Source organism: Simochromis diagramma, unplaced genomic scaffold (assembly GCF_900408965.1).
Source record: "Simochromis diagramma unplaced genomic scaffold, fSimDia1.1 OVJJ01000557.1, whole genome shotgun sequence".
Taxonomy (NCBI): domain Eukaryota; kingdom Metazoa; phylum Chordata; class Actinopteri; order Cichliformes; family Cichlidae; genus Simochromis; species Simochromis diagramma.
Genome location: NW_024387156.1, coordinates 723,614 through 732,352, shown reverse-complemented (window position 1 = coordinate 732,352; position 8,739 = coordinate 723,614). Strand labels below are relative to the sequence as shown.

Below are 8,739 nucleotides of genomic sequence, written 5' to 3'. Positions count from 1 at the left end.
CGTTGTGGAGCGTCATTTACCTGGCAGGAAACATGGCGGCTCAAACGCTCAAAAGTTTGGTTATACTTTACGAGAACAGATGACAACAGGGCAACTTGCAGTACTTGCAAAGTAGATATTTCATTTAAGTGAGGAAACACTACGAATATGCAAAAAACACGCGATAAGCTTAAATGAATGTCGTGTTTTTAATTCCGCTCCGGATTCGTGAATCTCAAACCAGCAGCAGCGGTAACATTTGCATGTCCTCTCCCGTTAATGCGGCAGGTAAATAATCAACAACAGTGCATATTATGTTAGCGCGATCTGCCTTATTACAAAACCTGCCATTACTGTGCGTTTAGGTGACCATGATGAGAGAAACAGACAGAGTCTGGCTGGCTCAGATGCTGGCAGTTCTCGCTGCAGTCTACCATTAGCGTCTCCTTTCAGGCCAGGATAGACGAATGTCACCGAGCAGTGACTAAGTTTGTTGTAAAAGTCTTGCACCCATTTGCCACAGCAGATGCCCCCGATTTTCGGTAAGTGAATGTGTTTAATTGTAGGCAGGGACATTACTGGATATTCTTATGTAATTGCTACAGTGTCTTGTGAAGTTTTTGCGTAATAAAGCCATGATAGTGCACAGATGTGCAGCCTGAAAACTGTGCACAGTGTTTTCTACATTGATTTTTATTTCTAATGAAAACCCTGCAAAGGACATCAAAGCTGACTGATGTAGGTGTACAGGGAATGAGCAGCACTGGGAGGAGGTCAGGGTGCATGGCTGGGTCAATAAAACCCTACAGTTTTTTTCTGTTGCTTCCCTCCTGGTTCAAACTGACAGTCAGCATTGTTTAATTTACCTTTAACTGCCTCATTAGTATGATAATAATAACTCCTGATCCAAACCCCAAAAGACTGGCGTTGGAGAAAAGATTGTGGTAGGTGAATGGGTCAGCAAAAACTTGGATTAAGATTTTAAACTGCTGGTTCCTGGTTCGAATTTACCTTTAATGTGACGTTCAAACTTACAAAATCATTATTGTAAAATTCCAAATGGAATCCCTCAAGACATCGTTTCTGAGCGAGGGCCCCAGTTCACATCCCAAGTGCGGAGGGAGTTCTGCTCCGAACTCCGGGGCCAGGTGAGTCTGTCCTCAGGTTTTCACTCCCAGACCACTGGACAAGTGGAGAGCACCAACCAAGACCTGGAAGCAGTTGACTCCTCGAAACAGACTATGTGGAGTGACCAGCTGGCCTGGGTGGAGTACGCCCACAACTCCAGCACCTCGACAGCCACCGGAGTTTCACCGTTCGAGGTTTCCCTGGGCTACCAACCCCCACTTCTCTCTATTATGGAAGGTGAGATGGTGGTGCCGTCCGTCCAGCATCACATGAGGCGCTGTCAGCAAGCTTGGTGAGCCACTAGATTGGCGGTCCTAGGGACTGCAGACCAGAACAAACGGTTGGCTGATCATCGGCCGTAGTCAATGAACTGTATATATTCTTCATATTATTCACTGTAAATAAATTCACTGTTTTTTTTTCTTGGAAGAGTCGAGCATTTGGGTCCATTTTTCCCCACCAATTCATGACAGAAACAATCAAAGGAGATTGGGGTGTAGGTATGGGTCAACAAAACTATGACTGCTGACTCTTTTCTGGTTAAAATGTAAAAAGCATAATGTTTTAAAATGAATTTCAACCATTTTATTGTAACCTGGATCTTTCCCTAAAGGTGTTTGAAGCTGAACTGGACAAGTATTTTAAAAATAACAAAAAAAAAAGTGTCACCATCAATTGTCATCTGGAGCTCTAGCTATTTTTTCTAAAAAAAAAATGCCTCAAAGACATACAATCTCATTTACTTCTGGAATGAAAACACATAAAACTCAATAAATAAGCATTTTGTTCCTGCTGTCAGAATGAACTGACTGCCATCATCAGTCATTCATTGTGAGTGTGATTATAACGGGGGCGAGAAAAAAGTCACACCCTCGATGACTGTGAAATATTACATAAAGTAAATATTACAGAAGAGAATGTGTTGGAGAGCACGAGCACACTGAAGGGTAAACTGGTAAAGTCTGACGACATCCTGATCTTTTTTATGAGCTTGTGTACTCTGGAGCTTTGTGTTCCTCTTTTATCTTTGGCTTTTTTAGTGGGTGTATTTTCTGTAAAGTCTCAAGGCGTCACCGCTGCTTTCATTCACCCTGTTGATCAAACACAAGCACAAAGAGCCAAATGAAAAGAAAGAAAGAAAGAAAGCCACCTTCTGCTTTGTCATTTGCCCTCCCAATTTGTTTTGAGGCCGCTAAGGCATGTCTTTGGTTTGCCTCAGTGAAGCTGTTAACACATAGCAGATTTTTACATGCTGCCATTAAAAGCCACACTCTTTAAAAAGGCCCGTTTTTATTTTTAGCATGTCTCAGCTGAAAAAGAAAAAAAGTGGATTTGGACAGCCTGAAACCTTTAGAGGACTGCCAGAGGTCCTCTTTTATAGCTGAGGAGCCAAATCCTGCACTGAGCAGGACAATATCCAATTTCTTTCATGCCAGTTTAGTATTGGACCTTGCAACGATGCCCACCCACCTTCCCCAGTTTTACCCCCAACCTACAAACTCTACAGCCCTACACGGCGAGACAATGTAATTAGGAGAAAAATGCTCGCTAAAACTTAAAGCAGACGGGAAATTTTTTCATCAGCTGGCGGCGCTCCGAGCTTAGACCCAGATCCACCAGCCAACCAACCACTAAACAAAAATCCCCCAACCCTCCACCCAGGACCATCATCAGACACCCAGACCCAATCCAGTGCCGTGAAAGCAGCGTCAGTCTAACATGTGGTCAACGGGAATGTGTGTTTGACCACAGAATGTGTGCACCGACATATTCCTGCCTTTAACATCTGACACCAGAAGATAAACAGCTGACAGCCATCGAATAAACTTTCCACATAAATGTGTCCCCAGTGGGCCATTCGCAGTGTCTTTGTCATCGGTTTTAAAATGTGTCAAAAAGATTTTCTCTGGAGTTTTACGATTCTCATAAGGGCTGAAAATGCTAATATATTTATATCTAAAATATATACAGCATACATACACACTGACCTGAAACTGAAATACACTTTTGATTTTCAAGGTTTGATCAATCAACATGTCACTAGTTACAGAGTAGCTAGGGTTATATTTTGTTTTGTTCACATCCTAATATTTGAAAAGAAAAAACGTTTTCAAAAGATTATCATACATACACAGTGGTTACAGTAGTGATGAACAATTTATACAAAAAGCAAAAAACAAACAAACAAACAAAACAAAGAGGACCCAGAGTGGATCTCTGAGGAACTCCAAACCTCAGCTTAACTAATGAATAGTATCATACATTTTTTCTGTTAGAAGATTTTCTATTTTCCTAAATGGAGATAAATGTAAGGAAAATAACAGCAAAATAAAACAGATGGACCTTAAAATCCACCAGTTCATTGATGACCCATGTAGGGTTAAGTATGGGGTAGGGTTTTATTTGGTTAGGAGGTTCATCAAGTTTGAAGCTGTCTGACATTTCTCAAACTATCTAATGTGTTCTGGTGCCCACAGAGATTAAAAATATTTTAATATGTATTTTTTATTTGTATCAGTAATGAGTTCTACAGAGTGTTACGGATTTAACCATTTAAGGTTTAACCACGGGTCTAACTTTAACTCTTTGGAGAAAAAAAAAGAAAATTTATTTGTGTTTGTCAGTTTCGATGACGCAGTTTGCTGTCTGCTCGTTGCCAAAACTTACAACAACTACCAAAATCGAAAAGTTAATATTCTGATTGCTTAGGTTAATGTACCAACACATCACTGCTAAGGAGCACACATCCTACACCATATTTCGGCTGATATATGCAGTAGTGCAAAAAACTAAAAGGTCAGAAAACAAAATATTCTCAGGGGATTAAATTATTAAATTTGACCAAAAATGTTGCCAGAGGCCATTAAGTTGTGTTATGGAAGTAGCACAGGGCAGTGTAGACTATCCCCTCCCTAAGGTTTTGCTTTATCATCCTCTATGACTTTAATGCTTCCATAACTTAAGAAAATGAGAATCTGCCAAATGTGCTTTATTCAATAAGACACTAAACTCATCAGAGATTATTACCGAGCGCAGAGATCAGGGGAGATATAGCATCAGTGTCTCATAGACTTCCATGCAGTCAGACTTTGTTTTACAACCAGTGGAGTTGTGCCCTGCTGAACATTAGAGAGAAAGCAAAACTCTTCAGCAATGGCCTCACTTTCCAGATGCAGAAGGTATTTTCATTTTTTATATAAACAGTCTTCATTTTGAATGAGTCTCAAAGGTAATTCAGAAGTGTTTCTGTAGTTTAACACATGAGCTGGAATGACAGCATAAATATCCATAATCACCAATTTTCAGGACACTTCCAGAATAATGATAAATAATGCCCTAATAACACTCAGCATTAACTTTGATTCATGGAGCAATCAGATCAGATCTGGCTAATATTAGCGAACACTAGTGTGTCTGTTAATATGGCGGAAGACTGTCTCACACAGAAAAATGCTGTCTTTATTGTTGGGGCTTTCTCTACTTTTTCTGTCTTTAACCTTTAACTGGTAAAGCAGCTTCAGGCAACTGTTGCTGTGATTTGGTGCTATATAAATAAAAGTGAACTGACCAAATTCAGAGGATGATTTCACAATGTATTCCAAACTTATCTAATAGCCAATAACCAAGCTAATTAGCTTGTCTAATATAAACATACACAAAGTACATTTTTTCTGCTTTGTAACCAGACACATACACACTTGTGGGGCACAGCGTCCAAGCGCTGCATGCACTTATGGGTTAATCTCTAAAATAACTCATAAAAGCAGCTGTCAAATAAATGTAATATTGTAAAAAGTACAGTACTGTCTCTGTGCTGCAGGAAAGGATTAAGCTACAATAAATGGCACCCACCCAGCTTTGACTTTTGAAATTGCCTGTGAAAACACTATTTCAGAGGACAAATGTAATATTTATAGCAGTGTTCCTGTTTAAAAGTAAAAATTAAAATACGACACCACACTAAATCCCACGGTGTCCGGAGACAATAGGCCATTTATTGATGAGAAAACCATAAACAAGGAGTCTGTCTGTAATAATACTTTGGGCCTGGATCGCAGCAGAGAACACTTTGAGTGACTCATGGAAACAGCCTGGGAATGGATGGGAAAAATAACACACAACAAAGGGAGTAATTCACAATAGAAAATGGAGGAAAAATGCTGAGAAAACGCAAAACAGATGAAGGCTGTGATCAATGCTGAAGCTGTATGGGATCAGAACGATGCCACCTTGGAATGAAACCGAAAAAAATATTGAAACCGAAAAAAAATATTGTAACTGAAATAAATGTACTGAAAAATCTTGTATTGAAACTGAAAAAAAAAATTGATAGTGAAAAACAATTAATTGAAACTAATTTTTTTGTTTTCGCTTACAATTTTTTTTTTCGGTTTCAATCCAATTTTCGGTTTCAATCCACTTTTTGGTTTCAAACCATTTTTCAGTTTCACTCTGCTGGCACTGTTTTGGCGCACGGGGGCGCGCTGGGGGGCGGGGATTCCGACCCGCATGTATTTGCATATATTATAATGCTGACCAATGACTGGAGAAAACACTGACGACGCGGCTGCGGTCACGGACAAACTTGCACGTGTCTGTTCGGAAATGGCAGATGCAGAGAGGTCCAGCGTTTACATTACCGACTATTTCAAAGTGACAGCCTGAGGTGTTCTTCAGTAAATTGGACTACCGGACAGGAGGACCTGAGGCTCCACCGCATTATTTTTGGTAAGTTAAATGTGTTTGTAAACTAGTCTGTAATTTAGGTCCTTAGCTAGCTACCTAGCCAGCTAAGGACCTAGCTAGCTAAGATGAGCACTCGGCTGTCGGGGAAACTTGTTTTGTAAAGTTCGTTTAGCTAACCCGTGGCAGGTGAATGAATTTACCCTGACTAAAGAAATCAAGAGAAACGCACCGGGCTGCTCAGTGACTAACCACGGTTACTGTACTTTTATTATGAGTATTATACTGTAAGAGCAACAGGCTGGACTCTGCTTCTGCTCCTGTGCAGAGCTGATTATTAAATATGTGCAAACAGCAGCATGTTTTCTGTCGCTTTCCACATGTGGAAGGACATTAACGCCAACTTTTAAAAACCTGGCACTTCAGTAACCCCTCATCAGTCAATAGCTACGGATTAAATAGCAAAGCCCGATACTTATGTACTGAAACCAACTACTTCTGCTTGGCAGCTTAAGTTAAATGTTATATTTTTTTAGCATTTTTATTTTACTGAGTTTGTTACAAATATTCAGGTTAAAAAACTGTCTGAATTATTTTTAATGAGTTATGTTCACAAAGTCACATGTGCATCCTTTAGGACAAATAATTTGAAGCATTAATATTTCTTGTTCAATACCACTGCTGATCAGAGATAGGCAGTAACGTGTTACTTGTAATGTTACTGTAATCTGATTGCTTTTTTCAAGTAACTAGTAAAGTAAGGGATTACTATTGCAAAAACGGTAATTAGGTTACCTTTACTTTCCCGTAGGAACGCTGTGTTACTAAAACTGTGAATTTTTTGTTTTTCGGGGAATGTCTCATGACAGTGATGTAAGCGAGTGCGACATTCGTGGCAACAGCTGTGTGCAGATCAACAATGGATAATATATCGAGTGCTGCAGAGAGTATGAGCGTGCAGCGTTTAAAGCGTGGAAGTACTGACCTTACTTTGAGTTTGATTCCATAAAAAGTGACAAAAACATTAGTGTCCGTTGTGCGTGGGAAGAAAACTTCTTTTTACAGCGAAAAAACCGCCAAACTTCCAAGCAAGCACCGAGTGCGCAACGACGTAATGGGAAATTCACAGAGAAACTCGCGGATTCTTCAACTGACCGCTGCCGCACACCTGCACCAGGGTAAACCTCCGCCTACGCCACTATTTACGCCACTTACAGGTGAAAATAGAGCAACAGGACCGCTAGTCTTTGACTTTATTTATTTTCTGCTGTGTTTTACTTGCATCTATTTGAAAGACTGAGTGTAAACACAAAAAATATTTTATTTTATGTGCTGGAATGTGCAGAAAATAGGTTTAAATGTTAAACTAATTTATTCAAGTCAGAGAATGGTGCATATAATTTTATTTTTGCTTGATGCATAAAGTTAAAAGATTAAAACTGATAAAACAAGTTAAAAAAAGAGACTTTTCCATTTGATTACATTTTGTACGATGAATTGTGCAGAAAAAGTAGAATTGGGCTGAAAGATCTATCGCTTTATCACCTCTTCAGGTTGTAAATCGTGTTTTTAAAAAGTAACTAAGTAATTAATTACCTTTGAAAATAAGTAATCAGTAAAGTAATGGGATTACTTTTTTGGGGAAGTAATCAGTAATTAGTTACTGATTACTTTTTTCAAGTAACTTGACCAACACTGCTGCTGATAACACCTCCGTATGTTGTGACCAGGATGCAGCAGCAGACTGAACCTTGACTGAAACCTGCTCCATCATCTCCTCTTTGCAGATGTCCATTTATAAAGCATCAACAACTCAAAGGTAAACATGATATTAGAAAATGTGTTAGTATATAATGCCTTTAAAAAAAATAAAAAATAAACAGCTCATATGTCAGCTGTCGGCAGAACTGTAGGACTGAACAACTTCAGATCCCGAGTGTGTGAGGACAGAGAAGGATCTGCTCTATTTCAGATTTGAGAGATAAACTTTACATTTCAGTTTGTGATGATTCTGTTCTGTTTGTGATTACAGGAGCTGTCCTCAGATTCAGACCTCAGCACCACCCAGTGACAGCAGACAGATCATCCTATATCTTCAATCTTTGTAGTAACTCCAAAATTAACTGAAGAAAACAGTACAAAGGTTAAAGTACCACATGTGCTGTCAGTGAAAGCTGCAGCTGTTTTATTGATAAATTTAAAGACAAAAAGTCAAAAGGATTAATCACCCCTGTAACTGTGTCACTATACATCAGCATTAACAGGACCTCAGTTTGGTGTTTCAGAAAACTGCTGATCTCAGACCTGCACAACTTCTGTTTTAAACACTGAATGTACTCAGCTACATGAAGAGCACATGATGTTTTCTCTGACACAATTAAATAAAACCCAATTAAAGTCAAAGGTCGTCACTTGTATTTTGAACTAAAAACTTGTGATCTGGAATTCTTTCACTGTTTTTTGACAATAGTGTGTTATTTATCATAAAGTAATTCAGAGTCATTCATACCAGAGTAACCAGAGAGCACAACATATATTTAACTTTCTACAGGACTTAAAGATATTATATTATGTAAAAGTGCAGACCCTCTGAGGATTATCTGAGTACTTCTAACATTACACAAAGCAAAGGTCTCCATCAGTGTTCATGAAATGCTGGGTTTATCCTTCTTGTGAGGGAGCTGCTGGTGAAGATCACGAGCCCTGCTTGATCCTGGGTCAACAGAACATCTGGCACAGGACAGCTGTAATGAAATTGAGAGAAGAAGTTTTGAAAAGAAATCTTGGAAATGTCCTATATGTGAGAAGCAGATTTTGTATTTACTTTTCTTTTGCCAGTCAAGATAACTAAAAGTATAATTTTCACCATACAATTACTAACCTTGTCATCTCCTGCACTGTCTGTTTTGGGCTCTGGGCTCATCCTTCTCAGCGCTCATGAGACTGCTT

The 8,739-nt window shown here is 39.2% G+C and overlaps 1 long non-coding RNA gene across 1 annotated transcript; it reads left to right on the top strand.

Annotated features, from left to right (window-relative positions):
• The first annotated feature begins 7,467 nt into the window (after positions 1-7,467).
• On the top strand, positions 7,468-7,918 carry LOC120744147. The gene is made up of 2 exons (XR_005698304.1): positions 7,468-7,609; positions 7,823-7,918. It is a non-coding gene; the product is annotated as an uncharacterized LOC120744147 (long non-coding RNA).
• The last annotated feature ends 821 nt before the right edge of the window (positions 7,919-8,739 follow it).